The following is a 12,716-nucleotide window of genomic DNA, read 5'->3' as shown; positions in this document are numbered from 1 at the left end:
ACCCAACGAGACACCGACATTCTTTACCTTTCACACGATATACACTGGTGTCTGTGACGTCGATGCGAATTGTTACGTTATATACAAAAAATTACATATATATTTTATATATTTTTATTTTTAATTATCAGCATGAATTTTTCTTTTGTTAGTGCATGATTGTTTCTCTCAGGGATATTGTCTTTTCTTATCGCTTTTACTTACGTGCATAAGTAAATATGAAACGGATTCTGGAAGGGCCGCTGTTATTCATGTACCAACTTAAGATTTTGAACGTGATGACTAAAATATAGTTGCCGTTAACTGAATTGCATGTAATTTTGTTAATTTCTATTTACTGACTGCAAAGCAAGGCTCGAGAGAATATCGATTGTTGCCGTGGAGCGGCCAAGATAAAACTTACTGAACTCATGGAATCTGTATAATTTTTAAAAAATGAGCTTTAACGTAAATTAATTATCTGTTGCAATTTAAAAATGTTCTTACAACGAAATCTCTCGCATTTACAGTTACTGTTAACGCTAAAAAAAAAAAAAAAAAAATTAATACTTCGGCGCGTAATGGCCGGTCAGAAGGCTGCATCAGAAGATGAGCTTCCCGCAGCGCAAATTACTGGAAAAATGCTTATTAAAAATAATTAGCCACTGCGAGCATTTGAGAAGACAAATATTACAAGGAAATTCATTTTTTGATAACAATATTAAGTTTATTGTTGAATAATACAGAATAACTTACATAAAATATGTGTAGCCGCTCAATGGCTGCCTTCCGTATAGCGAAACAAAACAGTGTGTGTACCATAAAATACGTCCTTCCTCCTCGGCCGTACAATCGCGCCTCTTTCGATCCTTTTTTATTTTCATAGACATTAAATAAAGATGCTACTCTTAAATTATCGCTGCATGTCAGAGACAGCAAAGGACTTGGAAGAGCAGTTGAATGGAATGGACAGTGTCTTGAAAGGAGGATATAAGATGAACATCAACAAAAGCAAAACAAGGATAATGGAATGTAGTCTAATTAAGTCGGGTGATGCTGAGGGAATTAGATTAGGAAATGAGGCACTTAAAGTAGTAAAGGAGTTTTGCTATTTGGGAAGCAAAATAACTGATGATGGTCGAAGTAGAGAGGATATAAAATGTAGGCTGGCAATGGCAAGGAAAGCGTTTCTGAAGAAGAGAAATTTGTTAACATCCAGTATTGATTTAAGTGTCAGGAAGTCATTTCTGAAAGTATTCGTGTGGAGTGTAGCCATGTATGGAAGTGAAACATGGACGATAAATAGTTTGGACAAGAAGAGAATAGAAGCTTTCGAAATGTGGTGCTACAGAAGAATGCTGAAGATTAGATGGGTAGATCACATAACTAATGAGGAAGTATTGAATAGGATTGGGGAGAAGAGAAGTTTGTGGCACAACTTGACCAGAAGAAGGGATCGGTTGGTAGGACATGTTCTGAGGCATCAAGGGATCACCAATTTAGTATTGGAGGGCAGCGTGGAGGGTAAAAATCGTAGAGGGAGACCAAGAGATGAATACACTAAGCAGATTCAGAAGGATGTAGGTTGCAGTAGGTACTGGGAGATGAAAAAGCTTGCACAGGATAGAGTAGCATGGAGAGCTGCATCAAACCAGTCTCAGGACTGAAGACCACAACAACAACAACATCAGTAGTTTCAAGAACATTAACTATATCATTTACACTAATTATATTCATAAAATACTTTAACTGCGGTTTACAACCGATAAAAATGTCAATATTTATGTGACATACCGTCACATGTCCAAAATTAAATCAACAAACGGAAATTCTGCGAGGTAGCGTTTATTTTGCCATAAAACAGTATAAAAAGTTGAGCAGAAAAATTTAAAGAATACAGAACATAAACAACTGCAACATGCATAACGGTAGACACAAATGTTCTTCGCTTTTTCCATCTTACCGGATTTGCACACACATTCCGACAACTGGTTGATGTGTTGGGTATGGGGTGTGACCACCTCAGGCAGCAATACAGGCCTGACAATGACGGGGCGTGCTATAAATGATGTTCTCAGTCTCATGTTGAGGCAATAACGACCATTCTTCCTGCAGAGCTGCTTGCAGCCTTGGACAGTGGTTGGTGGATGCTGACGTGATGCAAGCCGTCTTCCTAGTGTATCCCAGACATGCTCTATGGGATACAAATCAGTAGACTGAGCAGACCACGCCGTGCGTGCAATATCTTCCGTTTCCAAGTAAACATCAGCCCCCTGTGTTCTATGAGGTCGAGCATTATAGTCCATCAATTCCAAGTCTGAGCCCACAGCACCTCGCAACAACTCCAGATGAGGTCCCACGATCTCGTCACGGTACCTGACAGCAGTTAAAACTTGCCGATTTAACCTTGCGGTTTCATGAAGAGGGCTTAGAGTGGTCAACATAATCCTTGCTCACACCATTAGCGATCCTCCTCGATATCAGTCTCTTTACACAATGTTCTGGTCGCGAAATCGTCTTCCACGTTCCCTTGAGATGTTAATCCATTCGAGAAACACTCTCCTGACCAAATCGGGACTCAACTGCGAAAAGAGCATTGGCCCACTCTTCGACTGTCCAGGTGGCATGTTGACGACACGACTCTAGACGTGCCCTCCTGTGACGATGCGTCGAAGGCACACACACAGCAGGCCTCCGACAATAAAGGCCACTCTGCCGAGGCCTTCTCTACACCGTTTGCTTCGATAAACGTATGGTGAATGCTGCGAGGACAGATGTCAGGTACTGTGCAGCACGAAGGCGATACCGTCGTGCTATTACAGCCAAATAATGGTCCTCTCTTTCTGATGTCACTCGTGATCAGCCTTGCCCTGGTCTTCGCTATACAGTTTCAGTCATAAACTGTCGCGACATACGAGAAACAACAGAAGTGTTCACGTTAAGCCAGCGGGCCACATGAGTTTTAGACAGTCCTGCTTCCATTCTTCCTTTGGCCCTCCACCGCGGGGAGTCTGGTAGACGTCTTCTCTGTGTCATACTGCACCGTCTGTGCCTGCGTACACAGCGACTGTGGATATGAGACTCACCAGGACACATTACCCCGTCTGTTAGGTGCCCTGAACTCAGCGTTGGCATGACTGTCCGTGGACCAGACTGCCTTCTTCCGAGCAGAACACATTCGTTCGTACATCTGTTGACAGTTTGTATGATCATATCCTAAATTAGACACAGGACGGGGAAATAATGGTTTTCTGCTTTAGTTTTGGACACCAGCATATTGCATGCTACTCTACTGCGATGTGCTTCTCAAGAGTTTTCGGGAAATTGAGGTACAAAACTATTGACTTTTGTTTGTTCGTTTTGTTTTAGGGGGCAAAAACAACTAAGGCTAATGGTCATAGAATGAAGGCTTTCACGGTAGGTGTTGTCATCTTGTAACACTTCAGGGCTGAGATGTCGTGGTCCATACATAAAAATCTCCCCTGACGTCTCGCCTTCGTCTGCGGAAGGCATCCTCCGAGGACAATCGGCGAACTGCAGCGAGAGCACGAGTTAGCGCCGTATACAGGGTGTTACAAAAAGGTACGGCCAAACTTTCAGGAAACATTCCTCACACACAAATGAAGAAAAGATGTTATGTGGACATGTGTCCCAAAACGCTTAATTTCCATGTTAGAGCTCATTTTAGTTTCGTTAGTATGTACTGTACTTCCTCGATTCACCGCCAGTTGGCCCAATTGAAGGAAGGTAGTGTTGACTTCGGTGCTTGTGTTGACATGCGACTCATTGCTCTACAGTACTAGCATCAAGCACATCAGTACGTAGCATCAACAGGTTAGTGTCCATCACGAACGTGGTTTTGCAGTCAGTGCAATGTTTACAAATGCGGAGTTGGCAGATGCCCATTTGATGTATGGATTAGCACGGGGCAATAGCCGTGGCGCGGTACGTTTGTATCGCGACAGATTTCCAGAACGAAGGTATCCCGACAGGAAGACGTTCGAAGCAATTGATCGGCGTCTTAGGGAGCACGGAACATTCCAGCCTATGACTCGCGACTGGGGAAGACCTAGAACGACGAGGACACCTGCAATGGACGAGGCAATTCTTCGTGCAGTTGACAATAACCCTAATGTCAGCGACAGAGAAGTTGCTGCTGTACAAGGTAACGTTGACCACGTCACTGTATGGAGAGTGCTACGGGAGAACCAGTTGTTTCCGTACCATGTACAGCGTGTGCAGACACCATCAGCAGCTGATTGGCCTCCACGGGTACACCTCTGCGAATGGTTCATCCAACAATGTGTCAATCCTCATTTCAGTGCAAATGTTCTCTTTGCGGATGAGGTTTCATTCCAACTGATCAAATTGTAAATTTTCATAATCAACATGTGTGGACTGACGAGAATCCGCATGCAATTGTGCAATCACGCCATCAACACAGATGTTCTGTGAACGTTTGCGCAGGCATTGTTGGTGATGTCTTGATTGGGCCTCATGTTCTTCCACCTACGCTCAATGGAGCACGTTATCGTGATTTCATACGGGATACTCTACCTGTGCTGCTAGAACATGTGCCTTTACAAGTACGACACAACATATGGTTCATGCACGGTGGAGCTCCTGCACATTTCAGTCGAAGTGTTCGTACGATTCTCAACAAAAGATTAGGTGACCGATGGATTGGTAGAGGCGGACCAGTTCCATGGCCTCCAAGCTCTCCTGACCTCAACCCTCTTGACTTTAATTTATGGGGGCATTTGAAAGCTCTTCTCTACGCAACCCCGGTACCAAATGTAGAGACTCTTCGTGCTCGTATTGTGGACGGTGTGATACAATACGCCATTCTCCAGGGCTGCATCAGCGCATCAGGGATTCCATGAGACGGAGGGTGGATGCATGTATCCTCGCTAACGGAGGACATTTTGAACATTTCCTGTAACAAAGTGTTTCAAGTCACGCTGGTACGTTCTGTTGCTGTATGTTTCCATTCCATGATTAATGTGACTTGAAGAGAAGTAATAAAATGAGCTCTAACATGGAAAGTAAGCGTTTCCGAACGCATGTCCACATAACATATTTTCTTTCTTTGTGCGTGAGGAATGTTTCCTGAAAGTTTGGCCGTACCTTTTTATAACACCCTGTATATAAGCCAACCGTATTTCGCTCCAACACACCATGGGCGCGAGATTACCATGTTCCGGAATTTTTTGAACAGACCTGTAGTGCAGCATTCAATAACAGAGTAGTTAATTGGACTGCCGTGACAACTTGTAATTTACATTTAGTGGTCCCCTCGAACAAAAAACTGGTTCCAATGGCTGTGCGCACTATGGGATTTAACATCTGTGGTCATCAGTCCCCTAGAACTTAGAACTACTTAAAGCTAACTAACCTAAGGACATCACACACATCCATACCCGAGGCAGGATTCGAACCCGCGACCGTAGCGCTCACGCGGTTCCAGACTGAAGCACCTAGAACCGCACGGCCACACCGGCCGGCCCCCTCGAACATCTTTATCTAAGAGCCAGTGTACACTACTGGCCATTAGAATTGGTACACCACGAAGATGACGTGCTACAGACGCGAAATTTAACCGACAGGAAGAAGATGCTGTGATATGCAAATTATTAGCTTTTCAGAGCATTCACACAAGGCTGGCGCCGCTGGCGACACCTACAACGTGATGACATGAGGAAAGTTTCCAACCGATTTCTCATACACAAACAGCAGTTGACCGGCGTTGCCTGGTGAAACGTTGTTGTGATGCCTCGTGTAAGGAGGAGAAATGCGTGCCATCACGTTTCCGACTTTGATAAAGGTAGGATTGTAGCCTATCGCGATTGCGGCTTATAGTATCGCGACATTGCTGCTCGCGTTGGTCGAGATCCAATGACTGTTAGCAGAATATGAAATCGGTGGGTTCAGGAGGGTAATACGGAACGCCGTGCTGGATCCCAACGGCCTCGTATCACTAGCAGTCGAGGTGACAGGCATCTTATCCGCATGGCTGTAACGGATCGTGCAGCCACGTCTCGATCCCTGAGTCAACAGATGGGGACGTTCGCGCGAACAGTTCGACGACGTTTGCAGCAGCATGGACTATCAACTCGGAGACCATGGCTACGGTTACCCTTGACGCTGTATCACAGACAGGAGCGCCTGCGATGATGTACTTAACGACGAACCTGGGTGCACGAATGGCAAAACGTCATTTTTCCGATGAATCCAGGTTCTGTTTACAGCATCATGATGGTCGCATCCGTGTTTGGCGACATCGCGAGGCACGCATATTGGAAGCGTGTATTCGTCATCGCCATACTGGCGTATCACCCGGCGTGATGGTATGGGGTGCCATTGGTTACACATCTCGATCACTTCTTGTTCGCATTGAAGGCACTTTGAACAGTGAACGTTACATTTCAGATGTGATACGACCCGTGGCTCTACCCTTCATTCAATCCCTGCGAAACCCTACATTTCAGCAGGATAATGCTCGACCGCAAGTTGCAGGTCCTGTACGGGCTTTTCTGGATACAGAAAATGTTCAACTGCTGCCCTGGCCAGCACATTCTCCAGATCTCTCACCAATTGAAAACGTCTGGTCAATGGTGGCCGAGCAACTGGCTCGTCATAATACGCCAGTCACTACTCTAGATGAACTTTGGTATCGTGTTGAAGCTGGATGGGCATCTGTACCTGTACACGCCAACCAAGCTCTGACTCAATGCCCAGGCGTATCAAGGCCAGAGGTGGTTGTTCTGGGTACTGATTTCTCAGGATCTATGCACCCGAATTGCGTGGAAATGTAATCAGTTGTCAATTCTAGTATAATATATTTGTCCAACGAATACCCGTTTATCATCTGCATTTCTTCTTGGTGTAGCAATTTTATTGGCCAGTAGTATTTTTAAGCCACTACATTAGTTAGATTCATCTGGGAAACCAGGAAAAAAAAACACTGCTCGTAGATGTCCTCTTTACAGAATAAATTATATTTTTAGCGAGTCCGATGCTGACCTATTCGTAAATGCAACATCATTCTCTCCCCTGCTGCTCTCTCAGTGCTCTGAGAGAAATAGGCAGTGACCTCGCCTGTCACTGGAAAGTCACCATGACAAGAGTTCCACCAGCCACAGACATACGAATGTGCGCTCCGTGTGGAGTTCAGTGAGTGCCTGTGCATTTGCAACGACACGATTCTACGAAGAACTTTGTGTGCAAGCAAGGGTTGTCGAAAGAAGCTTATTCGTCGAGACGCGTCAGCACCTAAGATTGAATGAATTTCTGTAATGTTAAGTCGTAGGTGCTGACTGGCTGCCTTCTTCAAAGGTGGGCTCTTATAAAAGTGTGCTGTTGGGTTACTAAAGGCGCCACTGTAACATTCAATCACACCGGCGGTTCTTTACTCGAAGAAAAAAAATGTACACAGGAAGAACAAGTGCAATGGTTCGCAGTTGTCAGAACAAAACAAAAGGGCAGCGGGTTTGTCATAAGGAAATACAGGATGTAACAAAACTGTGTGGCCAAACTTTCAGGAAACATTCCTCACACGTAGAGTTACAAAATACAGAGTGTATCGAAAAGAATACCACAAACATTCACAAGAGGTTACAGAATGTTTAGGGACACCGGGTAGTGGGTAAAAGCACTGTAAGTCTCTGAGTGAAGCGTCTGTCGTTAATAGAATGAGAAGAGGGGAATGTGTCTGAGCTCCCACGTGCAGCTCAGCCGCACATGGATTGGTGCCTCCAATGTTGCAACGCGTGTACACTTTTATTTGAGATGAACGACGAAAAACATTTAAGCAGTTCAAGTCACAACTTGACATCTGTGTTAGTTAGTGGCGCTGGCGCACTTCCCCACCACTTAGTATACTTTTACGTTTCTGCCAGCTAGGTTCCTCGAATCCCAACTGAAGAACAAAGCAGGAACATCTGTGCCTGACTGCTTGCGCGTTATGCGGATGATGGTGATGATTTCTTGTCAAACATTGTCACAGACGATGAAACAAGGATTCTCCACTTTAAGCCTGAAACAAAACATCGGTCCATAGAGTGGCACCACATGTCTCTTACGAACAATAAGTTGAAAACAATGCCCTCAGCTGGTAAAGTCATGGCTACAGTCTACTGAGACTCTGCAGGGGTTGTGTTATTCGATGTCCTACTTCATGGTGAAACGAGCAACTCCGAAGACTATTGCGAGACTCTCAAAAAACTGAAGAAACGATTACAGCTTGTTGGTAGCCACAAAAATGCGAACTCACTTCTTCTCCACGATAACGCAAGGCCACACAAGTCTGCACACACGAGAGGAGATCACAAAACTTCGGAGGACAGTTCTTCAGCCTAGCCTGCCGGAGTGGCCGTCGGTTCTAGGCGCTACAGTCTGGAACCGAGCGACCGCTACGGTCGGTTCGAATCCTGTCTCGGGCGTGGATGTGTGTGGTGTCCTTAGGTTAGTTAGGTTTAATTAGTTCTAAGTTCTAGGCGACTGATGACCTCAGAAGTTAAGTCTCATAGTCCTCAGAGTCATTTGACAGTTCTTCCACATTCGACACCGAGGAGCAGGTTCAGCCGCTTAATTGGGAAGGTTTTCCTTGTTCTTCACGCCCGCAGGCATCTTTCCATCACTAAGCATAAGAGCTGAGTGCATACGTGGATCTCTTAAGCGTAGGTGACGGTGATTGTGTGTGTGTGTGTGTGTGTGTGTGTGTGTGTGTGTGTGTGTGTAGTGTAGTGTAGTGTAGTGTAGTGTCTTGAATGTGTTGGATGATGATGAGAGAAGGGACTCAGAATCACCAATAGTGTCACATGCCCTCGCTTCATGGGACACAGCGGAGAGGTTTGGAATTTAGTTCAGGACATTGGCGCAAAGACTGGTGATCAGGAATTTTCAACACCACCGCTCCCATCCCCTCTGCCATAAAAGCAAAGGGAAATTTGTCAACAGCCAGCGGCTGATCCAGATGGTCACCTATCCAAGAGTTGGACACACTAGACAGTACGGGACGTCAGTGATCTGAAGGGAACCGTTATACCCACTTTCTTTCTCCCTTCCTGTCCCTGGACCGTCACCTCCGATTTTGTTTTCGTGGAACGGGAAAGCAGGTTAAACAAAAAAATCTTTACTCGTACAATAGTGCACTTCTAGGGGTACAGAAATTATCTAAAAACAAAATTATAGCATAAATATAACGTAAAGGCTGCCCTCTTGGCGAAACCAACATTAGACACCACAAATGCTTCTAATGGCTCTAAGTACTATGGTACTATGGGACTTAACATCTGAGGTCATCAGTACCCTAGACTTAGAACTACTTAAACCTAACTAACCTAAGGACATCACACACATCCATGCCCGAGGCAGGATCTGAACCTGCGACCTTAGCAGCAGTGCGGTTCCTCCCACACCCGAACTGCGAGGAGGGTCCAAGAAGACACTATGTAGGTAATTAGAAAAGTATTTGTGATAGCGCAGGTGGCATCGGAGACGAGTGAACCATTCCAATAGGAAGGTCCAAAAATCGAGAAAGTGCTAGTCACCATCCCAGTAAAGATACAATACGGTCAGACCCTTGATCCATGTCACTGTATGCATCTTAATACATGGACAAAACGTCGTATCTGGGAAGAGAAGGATGGTTGCAGTCGCTACAGTTGGGGTCATGGTCTCAGTGAAGGCCAACATCAGTCCCATCAACCTCCAAACCTCAACAGCAGACCCACATTCCAGCCGGCGTTCATCCGATTCAGGTAGATGCCACTGGAGTCATAACGGAGGGTCTACCATGCATATGGAATGGAGTCTCTGACGATTCATATATTTGTGGTTGACCACCAAATACCAGGCTACGAATCGAGAAGAGCACCGTATATTCAGCGCCAGACCACTGGCCAAGTAACAGAGAGAAGACGGCTTTAAGTTGGATTCCGAGGTTGGCCTCGCATCATAAAGGTAATACCTCACGGGCCCTCTGTAGCCGCTCACTCGGCAGGTCGGCGTTGACGTAACTTAAGCCCATAAAATACTCCTTAAACTGAGATGTTGTCAGGGTCCTCAGTACGGCCGTTGACAAAGGATCACTGACGCTCGGTGCATGCCTGTCCTTGATACACGGTGTGTATACACACTGTCGCGTCGGGGACGCACCAGTATCCAGAACCTCATGCTCCCGCCGGGCTGCACGCGCATCTTGTAGTGCAAATGTCTTACGGGTCGCCCTTTTGTTTGCAGCGCCAGGCCAAGGAGCTCGCGCGTGACGTCGTTCTATTCGGGACGCCTCACGTGTCGCCTACGTCTCTGTTAGCAGGCGGGCCTTGTCATGCAAAGGCTGAGCGAACGGGCCGGGCCCTATCTGTATCTGGGACGCTCAGCGGCGCCGCTTTCGGCAGCACGTTGTAGCCACTCGCATCTCTCAGAGCCAACAAGGTCAGCGGGTTCACGAAGTCACCTCTGCCCTCTCCTCGTGATGCGCACTTTACGAAAAAAAATATAGCCAGAAATAAATCTATTGTAGAACTTGTCACGGAGATGCCTTCAGTCTTTTGAATCTGTGGGGAATCACGAATCAGTGTGAGACAGAGGCTGTAGATTGTGTATGAGTGCCCTGGAGATTGGTTGGTTGGTTGGTTTTGGGGAGGGGACCAAACAGCGAGGTCATTGGTCCCACCAGATTACCGAAGTATGGGGAAGGAAGTCGGCCGTGCCCTTCAAAAGGAAACATACTGGCATTTGCTTGAAGCGATTTAGGGAAATCACAGAAATCGAAAATCAGGATGGCCATACGCGGGTTCGAACTATCGTACTCCCGAATACGAGTCCAATGAGCTAACCACTGCACCACCTCGCTCGGCGAGCCTGTAGATCGGCAGCATTTGTAAACACAGAACTATCGAAAAAGGATGACAACATTCGACTTGTTACTAACAGGTGACTGTACACAAGAATATACAGGGTGTTACAAAAAGGTACGGCCAAACTTTCAGGAAACATTTCTCACACAGAAATAAAGAAAAGATGTTCTGCATCTACATCTACATTGATACTCCGCAAGCCACCCAACGGTGTGTGGCGGAGGGCACTTTACATGCCACTGTCATTACCTCCCTTTCCTGTTCCAGTCGCGTATGGTTCGCGGGAAGAACGACTGTCTGAAAGCCTCCGTGCGCGCTCTAATCTCTCTAATTTTACATTCGTGATCTCCTCGGGAGGTATAAGTAGGGGGAAGCAATATATTCGATACCTCATCCAGAAACGCACCCTCTCGAAACCTGGCGAGCAAGCTACACCGCGATGCAGAGCGCCTCTCTTGCAGAGTCTGCCACTTGAGTTTATTAAACATCTCCGTAACGCTATCACGGTTACCAAATAACCCTGTGACGAAACGCGCCGCTCTTCTTTGGATCTTCTCTATCTCCTCCGTCAGACCGATCTGGTACGGATCCCACACTGATGAGCAATACTCAAGTATAGGTCGAACGAGTGTTTTGTAAGCCACCTCCTTTGCTGATGGACTACATTTTCTAAGCACTCTCCCAATGAATCTCAACCTGGTACCCGCCTTACCAACAATTAATTTTATATGATCATTCCACTTCAAATCGTTCCGCACGCATACTCCCAGATATTTTACAGAAGTAACTGCTACCAGTGTTTGTTCTGCTATCATATAATCATACAATAAAGGATCCTTCTTTCTATGTATTCGCAATACATTACATTTGTCTATGTTAAGGGTCATTTATATATATTGTGAAAAGCAATGGTCCCATAACACTCCCCTGTGGCACGCCAGAGGTTACTTTAACGTCTGTAGACGTCTCTCCATTGATAACAACATGCTGTGTTCTGTTTGCTAAAAACTCTTCAATCCAGCCACACAGCTGGTCTGATATTCCGTAGGCTCTTACTTTGTTTATCAGGCGACAGTGCGGAACTGTATCGAACGCCTTCCGGAAGTCAAGAAAAATAGCATCTACCTGGGAGCCTGTATCTAATATTTTCTGGGTCTCATGAACAAATAAGGCGAGTTGGGTCTCACACGATCGCTGTTTCCGGAATCCATGTTGATTCCTACATAGTAGATTCTGGGTTTCCAGAAATGACATGATACGCGAGCAAACAACATGTTCTAAAATTCTACAAGAGATCGACGTCAGAGATATAGGTCTATAGTTTTGCGCATCTGCTCGACGACCCTTCTTGAAGACTGGGACTATCTGTGCTCTTTTCCAATCATTTGGAACCCTCCGTTCCTCTAGAGACTTGCGGTACACGGCTGTTAGAAGGGGGGCAAGTTCTTTCTCGTACTCTGTGTAGAATCGAATTGGTATCCCGTCAGGTCCAGTGGACTTTCCTCTATTGAGTGTTATGTGGACATGTGTCCCGAAACGCTTAATTTCCATATTAGAGCTCATTTTAGTTTCGTCAGTATGTACTGTACTTCCTCGATTCACCGCCAGTTGGCCCAATTGAAGGGAGGTAGTGTTGACTTCAGTGCTTGTGTTGACATGCGACTCATTGCTCTACAGTACTAGCATCAAGCGCATCAGTACGTAGCATCAACAGGTTAGTGTTCATCACGAACGTGGTTTTGCAGTCAGTGCAATGTTTACAAATGCGAAGTTGGCAGATGCCCATTTGATGTAGGGATTAGCACGGGGCAATAGCCGTGGTGCGGTACGTTTGTATCGAGACAGATTTCCAGAATGAATGTGTCCCGACAGGAA

This window comes from Schistocerca piceifrons, chromosome 2 (assembly GCF_021461385.2).
Source record: "Schistocerca piceifrons isolate TAMUIC-IGC-003096 chromosome 2, iqSchPice1.1, whole genome shotgun sequence".
Taxonomy (NCBI): Eukaryota; Metazoa; Arthropoda; class Insecta; order Orthoptera; family Acrididae; genus Schistocerca; species Schistocerca piceifrons.
The sequence above is the reverse complement of the archived record's forward strand: the minus strand, read 5'-3'. Positions refer to the sequence as shown.